Here is a 5,000-nt window from a genome sequence, read left to right as displayed (position 1 = left end):
GACTACTGGCAGGATCAACCCAGGGAGCTGCGTCAACTAGAGCTGAGCAGCCGGCCGCCCGGGAGTGTGTCCCGGGGGCCCGCGCGAACACGCAAGCGTCCGCTCAATTATTCTGCAAACAGGAGGAGGCTGAGCTCCCCTGCACAACACACCTCGAAACCCTCTCAGGTCCCGGCGGCGCGCAGCGCCGTCCTAAGTACTTGGTCGGGTTCGAGAGAGGCGCAATCGCCCGGAGTTAGGCGAGTAGACGCTTTAGGTGCGACCACCCGTGCTCCCAACTGAGCTTGCCGCTGCCGACAGAGGCCCGGGAGCGTGCTGTCGTGGCATTGCCGGCGGGAGACAACACGCGCCACCTACGGTGACCGGCAGCTCCAACGCCAGCGCCACAGAAGGACAAAAGCCCTACTTGGGTGCCGAAGCGAACTCTCCCAGCACAGCGCACGCGCCAACACGTCCGCACAGCTGCGATACAAACCACCTGCGAGAACCGCTGGGGCGACCGAGCAGCAGACGGCGTCGCGGCGCCGAGCGCCGGGCGGCGGCGCATCCTCAGCGCACAAAGTCCTCAATCGGACCAGCACACTGCAGATGGCCACCGCGCTTCGCACCGGGCCCGCGAGGACCTACTTTGGCCGCAAGGCGCCGCGAGCAGGGGGCGCCGGCGCGCAGCTGCGCCGCCTGCCGCGTCCGTCGGCCGGCGCGCCTGCCACCGGCCGCCCCCACCAGCCGGCTGTAGCGCGTGCGCCCACGCACCGCGCTGCCAGCACGCCGGGCGGCCCCCCCTCACCGGCCGGGGACGGTCCCACCCAGCCACCGCCGCGTATCGCCTCACACCCAGATCCCCTTTCACGTTCGTGGGCATGGTGGGTCCCCCTTTCACGTTCGTGGGCATGGTGGGTATCCCTGAAACAAACCGGTTAATAGCTCGACCGATCGTCGCCAACACTGATTCACCTCTAGCGAGAACAACCGCACCACAACGGGTTACCGGTTGTTCATTTGCGTAACGTCACCAGCAAACGTACACGTCCATCGCCATTTGCAACGAGTATTGCATGCCTGTGTCAGGTGTCACAACACACTACGTCTGCCCACATAGACGCAACAACATGTGCACGCCTAGAGAACACGTGGAAGGTAGACCCCGTACGTATGCGGTGTCCATTGCGCGAACGACTGTCAGCCCGCCTCTGCAGCATGTCGCAGATGTGGAACGCGGTGCAACATGCTATCACGGTGTGTGAGAAGAGACGACTACGTCCGAATACACGCTCCACTACATCAACAGACTGCTCATGCTGATCGCCATCCAGGGCGTCCGTTCCTCCCACCACGTCTGTATGGCGTACCACACTGCAATCCAGCTCTTATAGGGAGACGACACGTAGCTGCGTGCACAATATTTGGACTGTATGGTCCGCCGTTGCTAGGCGCTGTCGTCATACGGTCACATGGGCCACGATGTATCATTCAGTACATACGGAGCAATGTGCAGTACAGTTTGTGGGTTTTGCGTACATCGGCGGACAGGTGACAGGCCGTACCACAACGTAGGCTGAGTACGTCGGCATGCGAAGGGCATTGAACATGCAAACTTCTCACCGACCAGCTTGCGAAGGCAGGGGGAAGGGGGGGGGGGCATGTACGTCCTGCTGCTATCCACACTACAGTGTATAGCAGGAGCATGTGGGAAAGTCAGCAACACCTGCAAGGTGTTTAACATGACGCGATACACAGGGGACCGGGCAGTGCGAGTAGCGAACTATATTGCGAGGGTTGCGGTTAGGCAACACTACACTACTTTAAACGGGTTGCATAACAATTACAGAGCAGGTTCAGCGACAACGTGCGTCAGGTTAAGGCGCAATATAGTTTAGGTTACGGCGCACTTTAGGTTAGGTTAAGGCACATTATAGGTTAGGTTAAGGCACAACATGGGTTACGTTAAGGCAACAACATGGGTTACGTTAAGGCACAACATGGGTTACGTTAAGGCACAACATGGGTTAGGTTAAGGCACAACATGGGTTAGGTTAAGGCACAACATGGGTTAGGTTAAGGCACAACATGGGTTAGGTTAAGGCACAACATGGGTTAGGTTAAGGCACAACATGGGTTAGGTTAAGGCACAACATGGGTTAGGTTAAGCACAACATGGGTTAGGTTAAGGCACAACATGGGTTAGGTTAAGGCACAACATGGGTTAGGTTAAGGCACAACATGGGTTAGGTTAAGGCACAACATGGGTTAGGTTAAGGCACAACATGGGTTAGGTTAAGGCACAACATGGGTTAGGTTAAGGCACAACATGGGTTAGATTAAGGCACAACATGGGTTAGGTTAAGGCACAACATGGGTTAGGTTAAGGCACAACATGGGTTAGGTTAAGGCACAACATGGGTTAGGTTAAGGCACAACATGGGTTAGGTTAAGGCACAAACATGGGTTAGGTTAAGGCACAACATGGGTTAGGTTAAGGCACAACATGGGTTAGGTTAAGGCACAACATGGGTTAGGTTAAGGCACAACATGGGTTAGGTTAAGGCACAACATGGGTTAGGTTAAGGCACAACATGGGTTAGGTTAAGGCACAACATGGTTAGGTTAAGGCACAACATGGGTTAGGTTAAGGCACAACATGGGTTAGGTTAAGGCACAACATGGGTTAGGTTAAGGCACAACATGGGTTAGGTTAAGGCACAACATGGGTTAGGTTAAGGCACAACATGGGTTAGGGTTAAGGCACAACATGGGTTAGGTTAAGGCACAACATGGGTTAGGTTAAGGCACAACATGGGTTAGGTTAAGGCACACCATGGGTTAGGTTAAGGCACACCATGGGTTAGGTTAAGGCACACCATGGGTTAGGTTAAGGCACAACATGGGTTAGGTTAAGGCACAACATGGGTTTAGGTTAAGGCACAACATGGGTTAGGTTAAGGCACAAACATGGGTTAGGTTAAGGCACAACGTAGGTTAGGTTAAGGCACAACGTAGGTTAGGTTAAGGCACAACGTGGGTTAGGTTAAGGCACAACGTGGGTTAGGTTAAGGCACAACGTGGGTTAGGTTAAGGCACAACGTGGGTTAGGTTAAGGCACAACATGGGTTAGGTTAAGGGCACAACATGGGTTAGGTTAAGGCACACCATGGGGTTAGGTTAAGGCACAACATGGGTTAGGTTAAGGCACAACATGGGTTAGGTTAAGGCACAACATGGGTTAGGTTAAGGCACAACATGGGTTAGGTTAAGGCACAACATGGGTTAGGTTAAGGCACAACATGGGTTAGGTTAAGGCACAACATGGGTTAGGTTAAGGCACAACGTAGGTTAGGTTAAGGCACAACGTGGGTTAGGTTAAGGCACAACATGGGTTAGGTTAAGGCACAACATGGGTTAGGTTAAGGCACAACATGGGTTAGGTTAAGGCACAACATGGGTTAGGTTAAGGCACAACATGGGTTAGGTTAAGGCACAACATGGGTTACGTTACGGCACAACATGGGTTACGTTACGGCACAACATGGGTTACGTTACGGCACAAACATGGGTTACGTTACGGCACAACATGGGTTACGTTACGGCACAACATGGGTTACGTTACGGCACAACATGGGTTACGTTACGGCACAACATGGGTTACGTTACGGCACAACATGGGTTACGTTACGGCACAAATTAGGTTAGGTTACGGCACAAATTAGGTTAGGTTAAGGCACAAATTAGGTTAGGTTAAGGCACAAATTAGGTTAGGTTAAGGCACAAATTAGGTTAGGTTAAGGCACAAATTAGGTTAGGTTAAGGCACAAATTAGGTTAGGTTAAGGCACAAATTAGGTTAGGTTAAGGCACGATATAGGTTAGGTTAAGGCACGATATAGGTTAGGTTAAGGCACGATATAGGTTAGGTTAAGGCACGATATAGGTTAGGTTAAGGCACGATATAGGTTAGGTTAAGGCACGATATAGGTTAGGTTAAGGCACGATATAGGTTAGGTTAAGGCACGATATAGGTTAGGTTAAGGCACGATATAGGTTAGGTTAAGGTACGATATAGGTTAGGTTAAGGTACGATATAGGTTAGGTTAAGGTACGATATAGGTTAGGTTAAGGTACGATATAGGTTAGGTTAAGGTACGATATAGGTTAGGTTAAGGTACGATATAGGTTAGGTTAAGGTACGATATAGGTTAGGTTAAGGTACGATATAGGTTAGGTTAAGGTACGATATAGGTTAGGTTAAGGTACGATATAGCGTAGGTTCAGATACACATTGTTGTAGGGAAAGGTGTATTGGGGGGGGGGGCGGCAGGTTCGTTGATAGTGATTATCGTAATTGGATGCCTGCGGTATTATCCGATTTGTCACGTCAGGATGCACTTTTGGCTCATGACAGGCGGCGCTCCGATTCCATGGTTGTGGCAGATCTGTGTCTTTCATTCCTGCCATTGTTTGTGTGCTGTGACAGGAGGCAGTATTGTGATGTTGGGTGCACCACTGTGTAGGACATGTGTGGGTGTTCGTGGCTTAGCTGAGCAATGTGCGGATGTCGGAAGGGTGGGATATTGTGTTTTCTGGGTGGGACCTCCCGGTCTGGTAATGATAGTGTGGATTGTGTCATGTGGCGGAGAGGATGCACTGGATGTTCTTCCATGCTGGTGGTTAGATATTGTGTGTGATAAGAGAGTAGTGTGTGATAAGAGTGTCTGGCTGACGTGTGGTTCTCATTGTGTGCAGAGTCTTTCAGCATGTATAGGGACGGTTGTATATATTATCTGTATTCTGATGGCTCTGCATCTATTACTAATCAGTGCCGTGTATACGGTTACTCTAGTTCCAGTCGAAACTGTTCTATCTCTGTACATTAGTGACACTGCGGCTCCACTATGTTGCCGCCCCTGTCGGCCGTTTTCCCCCAGTGTATGGCTAATGATTATCAGCAATCAGTCTATTAGTCAATACCGGTAGTGTGACGACGTCAAATGTCCGGGATGGGGGAAG

The 5,000-nt window shown here is 51.2% G+C and overlaps 1 non-coding gene across 1 annotated transcript in view; it reads right to left on the bottom strand.

The window, feature by feature from the left end:
• LOC126444141 (small subunit ribosomal RNA) overlaps positions 1-26 on the bottom strand; it is a 1,923-nt gene extending 1,897 nt beyond the window's left edge. The window contains exon 1 of the ribosomal RNA XR_007582448.1: positions 1-26. This exon is cut by the window's left edge and continues 1,897 nt beyond it. This is a non-coding gene — a ribosomal RNA (small subunit ribosomal RNA).
• Positions 27-5,000: the final 4,974 nt, after the last annotated feature.

The sequence above is a fragment of the Schistocerca serialis genome, unplaced genomic scaffold (assembly GCF_023864345.2).
Source record: "Schistocerca serialis cubense isolate TAMUIC-IGC-003099 unplaced genomic scaffold, iqSchSeri2.2 HiC_scaffold_232, whole genome shotgun sequence".
In the NCBI taxonomy this organism is placed as follows: Eukaryota; Metazoa; Arthropoda; class Insecta; order Orthoptera; family Acrididae; genus Schistocerca; species Schistocerca serialis.
Note: the sequence above shows the minus strand (reverse complement) of the source record. Positions and strands in the feature narration are given on the sequence as shown.